Genomic DNA, 17025 nt, shown 5'->3' with positions numbered 1-17025 from the left:
CACGCTAAGCACTTCAACAAAACACTCACTAAATATTTATTGAATGCCTTCTATGTGCCAGGAACTCTGCCAGACTGGAAATGGAGCAGTGAATAAAAGACTTCGCACTTAACTCTTGCAGTAAGATGGGAATGGCTGGTGGAGAGCAAGTAAAGGCAACAAAATGTGATGGGTGTCACGATGGGGGAGTATCAGGTGCTCTAGGACCACAGAGTGGTGACCCTAACAGTCCAAGAGCTTGAAAAGTATCCCTGGGTGATGATGTTTAAGCCAAGACTCTAGCACAGTACATGAGTTAGCGAGACAAAAGGGACTTGAGTTTCAAGCGGAAGAGTATCATATGCAGAATTCTGGAGTTGAGAGACAGACGGCATGTCCAAGGAACTGAAAGACAATTTAAACTGGCTGCAGCAAATGGGGTGAGTAGGGAGAGTAGGGAGGGGCCAAGAGATGAGTCTACAGAGGTAGGCAGGGCTGCGTTATGGAGTACTTGGCTAAGGTGTGTGAAGGAGTTTATATACTTCGTTGATAAGCTATTTGGTGACATTAAAGTATTTAGCACAGTGTGGCACCGTGGCACATCTACTAAGTACTTATGAACATCTGTTGAAGAGTGGATTGAGGAATGAATGGATGAACCACTGCAATGGACATGGGTGCGTGAAATGACTCAGTCTAGAGCATTTGCTCGTGGAAGCGAGGCCACTATTACTATGCATCATCTCCTTAGGTTTGCATATCCAGCCGAACTCATGGCCCCTCTCAGGCAGCTCCTAATCTTGGTAGAATTACCCAGTCACCTGGCTTTCCCCAGCAGGTGGAATTTAAGTAAATCTGCATTAAAGTCAAAGTTCTTTTAGAGATAAGGGTAAAGTAAAACTTACTGGCGGTAGTTTAGGCTTAAGCTACGAAAGGGTAGCCTGACTCTTTCTTAATCCTTGATGAAAAAAATAGCCTTCTGGGCATGAATATTGCCAAATTAGATTACTCATAGCCATGCTTCCATGGACAAATAAGTCTAAGGAGAGAGAGAGAGAGAAAGAGAGGGAAAGTAAGTTCCAGAGACAGATGTTGCCATCAAGTGAGAAGAGAAAAATTAAGACAGTTGTGAAAAGCTAACCTAAGCCCCTCCTCTGGCAGGTTTTAGGAGTCACGGGGCCTCACCTTGGATCCCAACACCAGAGCAGCCTCTGGTCAGAAACCAGTCAGTCAGCCACCACAGTGAGGTGCTGTCTCTAGAAAGGGGAAGATTTTCAGGAATACAAGAGGTCTTTTGCAGGATTCTAATTAATTACCGGGCCAGAGATTCACATTCCACTTTCTAGTGTAGAACCAAGAGACTTTCTCCTGATTTGCTGCAGAGTCGCATTCAAAATGCGGGAGCTGATTTGGGTCCAGGTATAAATAACATACCAGAGTCAGTGCCCAGGAGAAGGGTCCAAAACTATTTCTGAAGTCAGCATAGCAGCGAAGCTTTCATTTGGCAGAGAGAAAATCTGAAGAGATCTTTAGAAAGATTCTTAATGCTGTTGCTAGGGACGTCTGTGTGTGTATCTGTGCAGGGGGTGCGAGGTGGGGGCGGGGGAGGAGGCGGGGTTTAATATGTCCTCTCAATCAGCAATGTCTCCCTAACACAATAAGCAGCCTGTGAAGGTCTTTGCCATTTTATTTCAGAGAGAAACATGAAAAATGTCTAAATAAGCAGCTTTCTAGGAAATTCCTTCTATGTGTTTCATTAGTCGTGTAAAGCATAACGTCATGAAAAAAGCCAGGTGCACCCAGACGTACGGGCATGAAAGAAACAATGGAATCTACCTCCCAACACTGAGCTTCGTGGTGTCCTAGGACCCAGATCGGCTGACTACTTCCTCAGACCCTGCTCAGACAAAAACTCTAGCAATGCTTGTGCAGCCCTGGCCGGATTGGGAGGTTTCTTAGCTCCTCCTGGGAACTTGGAAAGGATTCCACAGGTGCCCTTAGGTGCGGGGATGTGGCGGCCACCTGTGTGCTTCTGGTCCCAGGAAGCTGTGGGAGTAAGGGGGTGCCTGGCCCCAGGAGAGCCATGGGTCATTTGCAGTCACAGATCACTGGGTGGGCTCTTGGATGCCAGACAAGATTTCTTTCCCTGCAGTTGAGATAGTGCACAGCTAACCGGCTGCCTTTGCTGCCCCTCTGCTCATCCTTGAGTGGCATTCAGTCTCGTTTGCCATAAAGCTTGTTGTCCTGCGTGCCGTTCCTGATGGACCTCACAGATACAATAGGCTAAAGACACACCGAAGTCGTGGCTTCCTTTGACTACACGTTCAAGAGACTGAGAAATCAAGCCTCCTCAGGGCTACAGTCCCGAGAATACACCTAGATTCTGAGCCACGCTGTTTCCCTCTCCCCGTCCCTCCCTGTGCATCATTTGCTCTTTTTATTTGGCATTAAGAGTAGCTCAGTGATCATGGACTTCGGCTCTTGCCTGTAGTGATCCTGTTCGCATTTTATTCTTCACACAGAATAGGAAGGAGGTTCACTTGCTTTGCGCAGAGGCTGAGCCACAGGAGAAAGCAAAGCCAATGTGATTTACTGAATGAAAGCACTGGACAATTACCAACAACTTGTTCCTCGGCGGCCTCGAACAACATAAACTGGTAAGTAAAATTTATTGTTGTCTTTCTTCATATGAGTGTGGGGCTGTCTAATTCACAGATTATGTTATAAATGTGTACATGTGTGTTGCTGTGGTTTAAATGATATAAAAAAATCTGCATCTCCCAAAGTTAGCTGCAGGCAGTCCATGAGGAATACACACAAGCACATACACAATGGTCTGCAACAGCACATACATGTCCATGAGCAGAGGTAAGAATGGGGGGTGGGGAAGCCCCACTTCTGATAATTAGGCATTTTGTTTGCAGCTCGCTTGAGGACATTACGTACTCGCCTAATTGATTAGCAAGAGCTGTGAAAAATAAAATACTCTTTTGTTGTATAAGATCATTTTCTATTCGGGTTCCTGAGTACAAAATACCAGTCGGATTGGATAAAGATGGATCTCATCAATGCTGATAATCCTGAATACACACCCAGGCATATTGTGTTTAATCCAGTTTAGAGGTTGGATATGCAGAGTGGGATGGCAGCATCTGTCTACCCTGGGTGAGCGTGCCCCTACGGTGTTGAGGATGCCTGCTAAGGGCACACGGTGGGCACGCATGCAAATCCTCGCTTGAGCCCCTGCTGTTTTTGTACCCATATGCCTTATGCCCTTTTCCTATTCCATGAAGATGCGAGCTTGGTAGAGTGTACTAGGTTCAAAGTGGGATACTGTGTCTTGTTATCCATGCTGGTCTTTGGCCCCGCCAAGGCCACTGGAAGTACCATTGATAATGAAGTCTGATCTTGCTTCTCTGCTGGGCCACAAAAATCCCTCTACTCACCTGATTTCTTCATTTCCTAAATTAAGATGCAGGCCAACCCCAGGGGGGAAGATGAATGGAGAAAGCTATTGCTGTTCCCACCACCACCACATCTTCTTAGTCTTTTGTTTGCCTGGCCACGGCAAGGCTTTATGGCAGCGCCAATCCATTTCCAGTGGGTTCAGAATCCATATAAATGTCATACCGCGTTTAATATCTTTGGTGCGCGCTCTATCTGTAGTATATCACTGGCTGTTCAGATGAAGTTGTGGCCTTGGGTGCTGACAAAGATGGATGATGGCAGAACACTGAACAGCATGCTTCTTGAAATAAAAACCAAAGTTAGGAAATCTGAGAGATGGGTGAGGTTTTGCAGAGTAGAAAGTATCCGAGGCCACTCAATCACAAGAGTAGGGTCATTTCCCCCTGTGATTTGGCTATTTTACTAAGGATGGCACTTACGGGAAGGAGATAGAATTGCCTAGTGGTTAGAAATGTTGGGAAAACAGGGCAATTTTGCTAATTCCCAGACTGTGTATCTTTAGGAAATTCCCTCATTTTCCCCAGATCTCCATTTTTCCATTCTTTCCATTCCTATTTCAAAGGAGGCATGCTATGCTCAATTAATTTATCCATGAGATACTACTTAAAGCTTTCCTATGAAAGGTTCAGTAGGTAGTCAAGATCATTGTTCATATACTTTAATCCAGAGACCATGCTCAGACACCCACAAATGAGGGTTTGTGTGGGGATGAGGAGATACATACCCCTTCTCCATCTAAGGCATGGAGGTCATTCAGAAGAAGCATGATCATATTCAGAGGACTGGATGGGGAAACTAGAACTGAAAAATGGCATTTAAAACAAAAACTTCAAATAAATAGGTCATGTAAATAATTTTTTAAATTTTTTTAATATGTTCTATTTATTTTTGAGAGAGAGAGAGACAGCATGAGCAGAGGAGGGTCAGAGAGAGAGGGAGACATAGAATCCAAAGACAGGCTCCAGGCTCTGAGCTGTCAGCACAGAGCCCAACACAGGGCTTGAACCCATGAACTGTGAGATCATGACCTGAGCTGAAATCGGACACTTAACCAACTGAGCCACTTAGGCACCCCCAATATTTTTTAATATTGATCAAGCATAACTGATTTTCTATACTTATGATACCAAGATACTAAAGATCTTAAATGTTTTCAAATGAACATTTTGGAGGAGTTGGTTCAAGGATGAGTAGAACTCATGTATATAATTTATGTACAAATTACCCCCATACCCATGCACATGGAATTAGCAGCTGCCAATATACTATGATTTATTTGAAAAATTCCAGAAGACCTATTGGCCAAAGAATTGTTCCATTTCTAGGGTTAAAGTACGGAATTTTTTTTTATCAGGGATTCAATGAAATATTGCTGTCTTTAAAAAATACAAACATCCTTAGGATGAATAACAAATTAAGATACTCATAGCCTATCATAAATGAATGCATTAAATGTTTTCTCCCTCAGGGGAAACCCAAAGGATATTGCATTAATTATATTAATTCTTCTGCTTTCTATTTATTTCATACTTGTCTCCAAGAACTTCTTTTTTAATTATTGCCTCACTCCTGGTCAGAAAACTAAGAAAACATTAGATTATGGGATTCTTGGATTAGACAATACCCTCTAGATTTCCTGTAGGCCATCAAGAGCCACATGTGGAAAGCTAAACTCATTATCTTTCCCCTTTTAAATCCATACTTCCTCCCATATCCTTTTTTAAAAAAAATTATTTTGTGGAACCATTCTGCACCTAATCAACCAAGCAGAGCTAATAGAAGTTATCCTCAGGTTTCCTGATTCCTTAGGCCCCTCCATCTAATCACTAACCAAGTTTGGTCCATTTTGCTTCCTTCCTCTTTGTAATCTGCCCAGCCCTCTTTATCCCCATTGTTACAAACTATAGTTGAAGTCACCAGTTCTCATGGGGACTTTTTCAAAATGCTTATACTTTGTTGTCCCCTGTCACTGGTGCCACCACACCACCTCCCCTTCAAACCACCCTCTGGATACCACCAGAGTGCTTCTCTAGAAACCTCAGCCTTTCTTTAGTGCTTCCCTATTGTGAACAGGTTGAAATCTATTGTCCCTCAACATGGCATGCAAAATCCTTAATGATCTTGCCCTGCCAGCTCTCCAGGCTTCTTTCCCAAGGTCTTAGCATGGTGGACAAAATGTACCTTTGGAAGTGTCAGAGTCTGAAAGAATTCCATTAGGGCCCCTGTGAAATTCAACCTACCAGTAACACTATGACATGTCCTGACCTGAGCTGTGATACCTGGAATGCCCTTTCCTTTCCTTCCTGCTGGTCAACTCCTCATTCATTGTTCAAACTCTTGCTCAGGCATCACTGTCTCCAACCCATTTCCCCATACCTTCATCTCCCATGACACCTCCTGCCACTCACCCCTCTGTTAATAAGAGGGGTTAATAAGCTACTTATTGCCTTAAATATTTGAGAGCGGTGTCAAGAGGCTGAGCTCTCAGGTCTAGACCTATATCGCCTGGATTTGAATCCCAGATCTGCCCTTTTAGTGGTACCTCAATTTCTTACTACATAAAGTGGGGATAATAATAGTCCTTATTTCACAAGGCTATTAAGGGAGTCAAAGAGCTGACACATATAAAGGCACTATTTTATTTTATTTTTAAATTATTTATTTATTTTGAGAGAGAGGGAGAAAGAGGGGGCGGAGAGACAGAATCCCAAGCGGGCTCCATGCTGCCAGCACAGAGCCCAGTGCAGGGCTCAATCCCATGAACTATGAGATCGTGACCTGAGCCAAGATCAGGAGTCATGTGTTTAACCAGCTGAGCCACCCAAGTGCCCCAAAGGAATTATTTTATCTTACTTATTTATTTGTTTGTTTATTTATTTATTTTGAGGGAGGGGTCGGGGAGGGGCAGAGAGAGAAGGAGACACAGAATCCAAAGCAGGCTCCAGGCTCCAAGCTGTCAGCCCAGAGCCTGATGCAGGGCTCAGACTCATGAACTGTAAGATCATGACCTGAGCTAAAGTCAGACACTCAACCAAATGAGCCACCCAGGCGCCCCGCAAAACCATTATTTTAAGTAGTGCCTGACTCAGAAAGTGCTAAAGAAGTAAAAGCTATTATCATTATTCCATAATTTCACATATTACAGTATTTCATACCTACATACACTTGTGTGACTATCTTTCTTGTTAGCCTGTGAGCTCCTTGGTATAGGTAGGGTAGTCACCTTGTTTCAATTCTCCTGGGATTTTCCCAGTTTTAGCACTGAAAGTCGTACATCTCGGGACCCCCTCAATCCCAGGCAAACCAAGATGGATGGTTACCCTCTGAGGGTGTCTAACACCTTTGGCTTCCCAGGGTCTATCACAGGATACACAGAATACAAAGTAGATCATCTTTAAGAATTTATTGGACTACAGAATCAAAATTAATTCTTTCCTCCTCCTTCCTCATAAACATTCTTTTAAACTTCAAAAATTAGTCTTCTTCCTGCTGTGAAGTCACCGCTGACTTTTCAAGACCTATCACTGAATAACCAAATGTATTTTTTTAAATGCATGGGGACATGAAAGGTGACTTCCAACCTGTTACATATTACCAGTGTAAAAGAATTGACCACTCTTGAGCAGTCAGGGACATACCTGTCATGTTAATAGCAAGTGGGGAAAAGAAGAAGGGTTACTTTCTTTTCTGTCTAGTGACAGGCAGGTTGAAGTGTGAAGGTCCCCAGTTCACATCACAGCCTGAAGAGCAATCTTGTCCCAGTCAGAAATGTTCCCTTTGCTGAATGTATCTGTCTACCCAGCTGTCAAGAATGGCTAGAGCTCCTGTTTCTAATCTGCTTTGTCTTGCAACTGCTCCTCATCCAAACTGGCTCAGATCTTTTCTCACAGTACAAAGATGATGAGAATGTCCCACAACCAAGCTCCTGTGAGACAGGGACTCTGGACGTGCCAGGACTCACAACGAAGGCAAGATCTTCTCTTCAGAATCAAGGTCTAGGAAGGAGCTGACAGGCAGCCAGACCGAGCTCCCTCAGGCAGAATAACAGCAGAGTTGCTAAGAGCATGGACTTGGGAGCCAGAATCCATTCACCAGCTGTAGGATCTTGGACATGTTACTAACCTCCCTGGGCCTCGGTTTCCTTATTTGCAAAATGATAATATAATAGTACCAGCTTTTTCATAGGGTTATTATTACATTCTGTCTTAGCTTGTGAAAGCAAAACCTGAGGCAAACACCAGTCATGAGTGTTCTGTTGGGTACTGGGAGACACAGAGTCAGAGCATCAATAGTCAAACCATCAAGGAAAAAGGGAAATGAGTCAAGGAAGGAGAAAAAACAAATACAGGTGGTTTGTAACTGAACTAGCCAAGGCTTCACAAGAAACACATCTGGTGGTTTGTTTGTATGTGATTGCTTCCAAGAAGCCCTCAAAACAATCCACAAGGGAGGAATGGAGAAGAAATTATCTGTGGGCTACTTCCGGTCTCTTGCCTCTCACTGGTCCAGTTTTTCATATTTCTAGGTGGTGTGACCCAGTCCCTCAGGGTAGCCGTGAGTAAAGCTGGAGCCTCTCTCACGGGTCTGGTTGGGTCAGAACTGCTGCAGCTACTGTCACAGTGAGCATGGTGGGGGCCTCGCCAGGACCCGTGCTTCACTCCACACAGCTGGTGCTAGGAGACAGGATAATGGTGGCAGCCAAGGCTCTCTAGCCGAGCAAGCAGCCAAAACCCAGGGAACAGGTGGTTTTAAAGTAAATACTCTTGCCATTTTGGATCTGGATTCTCCAGGCTACTGTCACTGCTTCCTGAAGGTTGGCTCCAGGTATATTTACAGGCCCTCCAAAAATGGAGCTGGGCTAAGCTGAAATAAAGAGCAGACGTTTTTAAGTTTCATAAAGCATAATTCATCAATTTATTTTATGGTTTGTGTTTTCTGTGCCTCTTCTAAGAAATTATTATCTTATGCAAGTTCACAAAGACTTTCTCCTGTTTTCTTCTAGAAGTTTTACAGCGTTTGCTTTTGCAGTTAGGTCTATAATGTATTTCATTTCAAGTTAGTTTCTATCTGTGATACGATGTAGGGGTTGAGGTTTTGTTTTTGGTTTTGCATATGGATGTCTCATTGTTCCAGTGCTATTTGTTGAAAAAAATATTTTTCCCTATTGAATTACCTTGATACCTTTGTCAAAAATCCATTGATCAGGCGCACCCAGGTGGTTCTTGATTTCAGCTCAGGTCATGATCTCACTGTGTGTGGGTTCAAGCCCACATTGGGCTCTGCACTGACAACACAGAGCCTGCTTGGGATTCTCTGTCTTCTCTCTCTGCCCGCACCCCCGCCCCCGTCTCTTTCTCAAAAATAAATAAACTTAAAAAGATTCATTGATCAAAACTGTGCATGCTATTTCTGGGCTCTAGATTCTGTTTCATGAAATCTGTATGTCTATCTTTAGGCCACAGGTTAAGGAGCTATCCTTAAACCAATACCACCGCTCTTGATTACTGTGGCCTTGGAGCAAGTCTTGAAATCAGGTCATGTACGTCTTCCAACTTTGTCTTCTTTTTCAAAATATTTTGGCTATTTTAGATCCTTTCCATTTTTATAAAAATTTTAGAATCAGGTTTTTGTTTTCTCAGATAAAAAAAAAAAATCCACCCTGCTAGATTGGGATTGTGTTGAATCTAGAGCTCAATTGGGAAGAATTGACATCCTAGCAATACTGATTCTTTTGATCTGATCCATGAAAAAGGTATTCAACTCCAGTACTTAGGTTTTCTTTATTTTTTTAATGTTTTATTTATCTTTGATACAGAGAGAGACAGAGCATGAGAGGGGGAGGGGCAGAGAGAGAAGGAGACACAGAACCGGAAGCAGGCTCCAGGCTCTGAGCTAGCTGTCAGCACAGAGTCTGACCCGGGGCTCGAACCCACGAACGTGAGATCTGACCTGAGCCGAAGTCGGAGGCTTAACCAACTGAGCCACCCAGGCGCCCATAGGTTTTCTTTAATTTCATTCATTACTGTCATGTACTTTCAAGTATACAAGTTTGCATACGTTTGTTACATTTATTGCTGAGTAGATTTTTGTAGATGCATTAGACTCTGCTACAAAATGTTCATGTCATCTGCAAATGAAGACTTTCTTGCTTCTTTCTTTCCAGTCTTTATACTTTTACTTTTCTTGCCTTGCTACACGGGCTAGAATGCCCAGTATAACAGAAGAGATAGGAGCGGACTTTCCTACCTTGATTCTTGATCCCAGGAGGAAGCATTTGGTCTTAATCATTAAGAATAATGCTGGCTGTAGAGTTTTGTAGAGTCTCTTTATCAGGTTCAGGAAGTTCCCTTATATTCCTGAAAGCTTTATTACTACTACTACTACTACTACTACTACTACTACTACTACTACTACTGTTGTGAATGGATGTCAAGTGCTTTTTTTCTGAATCTATTAAGTGACCATATCATCTTTTTCTTTTATTCTGCTAATGCAGTAAATTACATCAATGAGTGGTTGGATGCTATACTAACCCTGCTTCCCTGGAATAAACCCTACTTGATCGTGATGTATTACCCTTTCTATAAATCGCTGGATTTTATTTGCTAACATTTTCTTGAGCTCTTTTGCTTCTGTGTTCATGAGAGATGTTGAGCAATAGCTTTCCTTTCTTATAATGCCTGTTTTCTGGTTTTGGTATCAGGGCAATGCTGGCCTCAAAAATGAAACCAAATATTTGGAAGAGTTTTGTGTAGAAATGGTTTTTTTTCCCCTTAAATGTCTGCAGGCTGTAACATTTAACATGACCTTTATTAAATATTGTGGGAGCAAAGAAACTAGTCAGATGGAAAAAGAAAGTATAAAACTAGGAACTCGCTTTCTCACACAGGATTTCATCACATCTCCTAAATTCTGATCCTAAAATTATGTTGCAGAGAACAGCCCACCTTCAATAAATAGATTTTGTTTGACCTTTTCTTTGGAGCTCAGGTCCCTAAAGCCTGAAGGGAAAAAAACAAAGATACATCTTCTTTCCTTAAAGCACCAATAGGTTTTTCTTATTAAAATAATGCATAAAAATTTATTAATAGTGGTATGCCCATCCAACTGAATACTACTCAGCAAGAAAAAGTGAGGAACTACTAATAGAACAGTGTGGATAAATCTCAAAATAATTAAGCTGAGTTAAGGAAGCCAGATTTTAAAGGGAGAGAGACAAAGAATAGTGATTATCCCATTTAATGAAATTCTAGGGGGAAAACAACCCAAATCTGTAGTGTCAGAAAGCAGACCCATAGTTGCCTGGAAACAGTTAGCCTGAAATAAATAGACATTCAAATATTTTTTCACAGTAATCAAAATTTCAAAAATATTTGAACATCTATTTATTTCACACATTCAGGCGCTTTGCTAAACAACTGATACGTATCATCTCATTTAAAACACTAACATCTTTTTTAGACATGACTTTTTAAATTGAGATAAAGAATACTGTTGGGGTGCCTGGGTGGCTCAGTCGGTTAAGCGTCCGACTTTGGCTCAGGTCATGATCTCACGGTTTGTGGGTTTGAGCCCCGAATCGGGCTCTGTGCTGACAGCTAGCTCAGAGCCTAGAGCCTATCTTCGGATTCTGTGTCTCCCTCTCTCCGACCCTCGCCTGCTCACGCTCTCCCTCTCCCTCTCCCTCCCTCCCTCTCTCTCTCTCTCTCTCTCTCTTTCTCTCTCTCCCTCTCTCTCTCTCTCAAAAATAAATAAAACATTAAAAAAAAAAAAAGAATACTGTTAATGATAAGGCAACTGACACTTAGGGAAGGTAAATACATTTGCCCAATTCCTTGAAGTTAATTGGTAGACGAGTCAAAACCCAAAGTTAGATCAGCCTGATATCAAAGTCCCTACTTTTAATTCTGTGCTTAAAACCTCCAAGATTCTCTTGAAGTTGAAGAATGGAATAAACTGTAATGATAGCTCTCAACCTATTGAGTGCTTCAGTGAAAACGGCTAACAAGGAGTGCTCTCTGAAGATTGATATCCCAGACTCAACGCAGTCTCCCCACCAGTGTTCCTCCAGGATTCTGTATCTATTTTACCCATCAGGGATTTCATTCAACATTTGAGTCTCCTCTTCTTCCTCAGTTCAATTTAATGTGAAAATGCAAAGAATAGTCTTACTGTCATTTTCAAGACACTTCATTGGGTGCTATAGGGACTGCACATGATATGTTAATAAAGTCCCAACAGGAATCATATGGCACATGAAAATAGGGTGACTGAGTAAAGGTTAATACATTGTGTACTTCTTTTGTTCAATTTATTCATCAGTATTTGAATCTTGTTAATGTCATGCTATTGTAAATGCAATTGTGTCCTCTTAATTTTGTTTTCATTTCACTGTGCTAAATCAGAAAGGATAATAGGATAATAAAAGTTATAAACAAAAAGTAGACTTATATTGCCTTATATTTATATTACCTTTTATATTTACCTCCATAGTTTCTTTACCAATGCTCTATCTCTCCTTGTGTGAATTTGAGCCACTGTCTAGTACCCTGAAGGATTCTCTTTACTATTTCTTAGAGGGAAGGTCTGCTGTTAAATTCTCTTGGTGTTTGTTTAGCCGTGAATGTCTTAATATCACCTTCATTTTTGAAGGGTCACTGTGCTGGATAGAGATGGTCTTTTTCAGCATTTGGAATGTGTCATCCTACTTTCTTCTGGCCTCTATGTTTTCTGGTGAAAAAATCGTCTATGAATCTTTTTGAGGATTCCTTGTATGTAATAAGTTATTTAGTGTTGTTTTCAGGGTTTTCTCTCTATTTTTAGCTTTTGACTCTTCAATTATGATCTAGGTGGGAACATCTTTGAATTTATCCTGCTTGGTGTTCATTGAGCTTCTTAGATGTGCCAGTATGCTTTTCATTAATTTGGGGAAGTTTTTGACCATAATTTCTTCCAATATGTTCTCTGCTTTCCTCCATTTCCTTCTTAGACTCCTATTATGTGTATGTTGGTACACTTTGCGGTGTTTCACACTTCTCTGAGACCCTATTCACTTTTCTTCATGTCTTTCTCTTTTTGTTTTTAAAACTGGATAACCTCAGGTCACCTATCTCCAAGTTGGCTGATTCTTTCTTCTGCCTGCTCAAATTTGATGCCAAACCCCTCTAGTAAATTATTCATTTCCATTATTTTACCTTTCAACTTCATAATATCTATTTGCTTCTGGGTTTGTTTTATAAATTTTACCTCTTTAGTGATATTCCCTGTTTAGTGAGATACCATCCTCACAATTTTCCTTATTTCTTTAGATAGGGTTTCCTTTTGTTCTTGAACATATTTAAAGTTTTTGTCTAATGAGTAACATTTGGACTTCTTCAGGGGCAATGCTTATTGACTGCTTTATTTCCTGTGAATAGGACAGAGTTTTGTTTGTTTGTTTTGTGTATGGCTCATATTTTTCATGTTAAGAACTAGGCATCTTAAATACTATAATACAGTAACTCTAGAAATCAGATTAGCCATTATCCCACTTCCTCAGGGTTTATTGGTTAGTGATTTTTCAGAATTAAGTCTGTGACATCTGTATTCTTTGTCACATGTGACCACTGAAGTCTCTGCTTCGTTAGCTTAGTGGTCAGTTAATGACTGAACAGAAGTTTCCTTACATGCCTGAAGCCAGTCAGTGTTTCAGTCCTTACAGAAGGGCTCTGTGCACATGCTGGGTGACATTGTCAATGTGCACCAGACAACTGACAGCTCTGCCAGACCTTTACTTCCTGCTTGCACAGATCCCCAGCATAGGGCACTGAGAAAAGCTTAGGACCTTCTCGGGCATTTTATGAGCCCTGGGCATACGTGAGGTCTGCTAGATCCCTTAGCAAAGTGTCAGAGCTTTCCAAAGTCCCCTTTGGACAGCATTCCCCAGCATTTCGCTTTAAGCTTTTTGATCAGTCTATTGTTTGCCCCAACTTTTATCCACCCCCTCAGGCAGCTGTGATGATTAAACAATTGCTGATGTTTGTTTTTGACAAGATGCCTTAGAGGAAAAGGTTATTTGCACTTGGTGAACCCTGAGGCAGGTCAAATAAAGAAAAATCCTGTGAGTGGGGCCTTCCAGGGAACCACCAGGAAGGTCAAATAATGACAATTCTCTCAAAATCGGGTCTTGAAAGAGGCTCCATCACCATTTTATGCCATGTGGGCAGGTGTCATCGGTTAGAGGCCAAGCTCCTGTTTTTTATCATGAATACACACTGCTGTATATTTATCATGAATATACATCACAGAGCCGAGGAGGCTAGGAATTGAGCACATGAAAAAGGCCACACAGCTCACTGTCCTTATCAAATCAACCACTTTTCTCAAATAAATACTTCCTGGATTGCTGCAAACCTTTGGTTAATTTCCAGGGTCCTAAAGAAGTTAACTTTGACATTCCTGCTATGTTCTTATTGCTTTTATGGAGGAGAGGATTTTTGGAGGTTATTACTTTGCCATTCCCACTGTCCTATTATTCTTTTGTTTTTAATCTTTCTGTGAAATGTTTATTTAGGTGTACAACTTGTAAATCACTTTAAAAATCCCCATTGGAGAGTGTTCTCTTTTATTAGGAAAAGTAAACTATTTGCACATATTGTACTCACAGATATTTTCAATGTTAGCCCTACTGCTTCATTTTACATTTCTACTTATGTTTTCTTATTTTGTTTCTTTTTATTTTTAAATTTTTCTTTAGAGTCATCTTTATTCCTGTCTTTCAACTCCTAGTTTGAAGTTCAACTTTCTGTTTGACTCTAACTTCCTGTAAACACACATATTAAAATATCTAAACTTGTATTTTCCTATCAAAATAAAAACCAAATAGTGTAATAAGTACGCAAAGTCATCTATTAAAGCAACGTTTAAAACCAAAGAGAAAACTATTTAAATTACTATGATGTACTTTGGAGTTTCTGGTTTGGGAAAATTGGGGTAATCTTAATAATTGCTGCTATTTATTGAGTGGCTGCTGTAAGCATTGCACAGGATGCATGCTTTCATTTGTTAATTCATTTCATCTTCATAACTCTGGAAGAACTCTTGTTACAGATGATGAAATGAACTCCAAGAATTTCAATAAAGTTCCTGGAGTCACATAGATTATAGATAACAACCTCATGATCCAAGCTTGGGTCTGCCAAATTCCAGAGCCAAAGCTACAAGGCCTCTCAGAGACCCGCCCCTTTCTACAAAGGTAAAACCTTAAGAGTGTAGCGAGTAGGGAGGGGTGTGCATGTTTAGGAGAACAAATAACATGGAGTTGTCTTTCTCATCAGACAAAATTTGAAATATAGAGGGGAAAAGAAAATATAATGATAGATGAAATCTAGAAGACCAGAAACATGCTGAAAGATGGCCAGGAAGGAAGGGACAGCTGGGGCAGCATGAGAAGGAAGTCAAAGAGACAGAGAAAGTCAACCTATTTTGACTGAAGGGAACAGATGGGAGATGAGCAAAGACAAAAGGGGCCATGTGGGCAGGTGTCATCGGTTAGAGGGCAAGTGACTGGAATTTGATCAATCGACAAGAATTTATTTACTGGACTCCTGGGCACTGTGTGAGATACAAAAGAATGTAGAGTTATTTTGGGAATGATAATGATGTAGACAAGACAGATGGCTTGAACTGGGGCATTAATGCTGAAGGAAAAGGCTAGAGACAGAAGGCAGAAAGAAAGAGGTTAAGGCAATCTCCGTGTGAGCCAGCTTGCATATCAATCTGGATTTTTTTTGTGGGGACAGCAAGATATAGAGGAAATGCTGTAATTGCTCTTGAATCAAAGTTAAAGGATTTGTAGATGGAAGAAGATGCCAGATCACCTACTCTTTCTATTTCTGCATTTAGGTCAATTAAGAGATTATTAAAGGTTTATGAAAAATACACCCATATGTAGATACACACTACATATAATGCATTAAATCATCCTCCCAAATGTGAATATGGCCATTCAACAAAGACTGGGTGGGGCCTGATACATGGGACTCACCCTGACTAGTTCTGCCCACCTTGGAAGGCACTGGGAAGGCTTTTTGTGTTGGAGGAAATTGCAGGCAACACTTAAAAGGTGCCTAAAGACATTCAGCAGTGTAGTGAGGATAGATCTCCAATTGTTAATGGGCAAGTAAATCAAGGTTAGTTGTGGCCAATGGACATGGAACCCAATTCAGAAGTATGAGGAGAAAATGAGCTTTCTGAGTAGTTCCTTAGTATATTACTTGTGATAGACTCTCATATGAGTATTCCTTTATTCCAAATTATTAATGAGCATCTTCTGTAACAAAAAATAATAGCTTCCATGAGTTGTCTATATTCTAAGCTCTTTACATGCATTATCTCATCAAATCTTTATAACCACAATGTGATATTAGTATTATCCCTATTTTATAAATGAGAAAAATAAGATTCAGATATATTAAGTAATCCATCCAAAATCACATGGTCATTCGCTGGAAGAGGAACAATTCATAGCCTAATCTATATTATGTTTCTTTTACTTTGAGGCAGGTACATTTTAGGTGCTGGGGATATAAAAATTCATACTTGGCATTCCTTGTTCTTGAGAAGCATATAGACTAGCTAGGAGACAGAAAGCCAAGCAGGTATAATACAATAAAATATTTTCTGTAAGAGGCATATACTAAGTGAATGAGTAAAGAAATATGCAAGTTTGCAGAAATACACAAGTTTGCCTCAGACTGTCAAAGACCACTTGAGCATTGTTTCCTAGGTGATGAAGGCACAGATGGAATTCCAGAACAGGCAAAAGCAGTGCAAAGAAGCACTCCAATGCAGGAAAAGAGTTTGAACTACTTAGGAAACTCTAAGGAGATCAGAAATACTGAAACATAAAACATAGAAGTACAGTAGGAGATGAGGCTGGAGAGGTAAGAACTTGTATGTGAGGCCAAAGAACTCAAGAGTTTATTTTGTAGAAACTGGGGGATCATCAAATTCAGTCCTTTGAAGAGTTAGGCTAATAAAAGAGGTTCTACATAATATTGTATCATGAGATCCATAAGACTATGAAAATTCAAAGACTGGGGATGACCTCCGAGGGCCGCACCTAAGTAGCAACGGCAGCATTACAAATGGAAGGATCCATTGGAGGTTCAAGGCGAGGTGGTGGGAAGGCAGCAGTGTGCTCCAGAAAGACCTGAGCCCAATGTACCAGAGGATCCTCCGGGATGGAGACACTTGGCCCATAACTGCCTTGGCCAGTTGTTTCATTCATGCATTTGCTCATCCAGTGCACATAATGCATGCCAGGCAGCCATAGCCTTGGTAGCATCACTACTTCAGTAGCAGTACCTAATTTAATAGTGGATGGCTTTTGAAATGGCATGGCTGATCTCCTGGAAACGGACTCCAGGGAAGACATTTAGAGATTGAGGAGGACCTCTTTAGAGATTTGTGGACCAGCAGTCAAGTACTACTTGGAGAATGCCAGTAGTGAGGGCCCCAGAGGACACTCTCTGGAGTATCTGGGGTGAGCAGGGATGGAGCTATGGATACAAATCCCCCAAACTTCTGGGCACTGGA

At 41.1% G+C, this 17025-nt stretch overlaps 1 protein-coding gene across 1 annotated transcript in view; it reads left to right on the top strand.

Moving 5' to 3' along the window:
- The first annotated feature begins 2530 nt into the window (after positions 1 to 2530).
- Positions 2531 to 17025, top strand: part of ANKFN1 (ankyrin repeat and fibronectin type III domain containing 1) — a 148392-nt gene continuing 133897 nt past the window's right edge. Inside the window, exon 1 of the mRNA XM_029929194.1 lies at positions 2531 to 2636. The gene's annotated coding sequence lies outside the window, so the exon portion shown is untranslated. The remainder of the gene's footprint in view (positions 2637 to 17025) is intronic.

This window comes from Suricata suricatta, chromosome 17, assembly GCF_006229205.1.
Source record: "Suricata suricatta isolate VVHF042 chromosome 17, meerkat_22Aug2017_6uvM2_HiC, whole genome shotgun sequence".
NCBI classification, from domain to species: domain Eukaryota; kingdom Metazoa; phylum Chordata; class Mammalia; order Carnivora; family Herpestidae; genus Suricata; species Suricata suricatta.
This window is presented reverse-complemented; position numbering and strand designations above follow the sequence as displayed.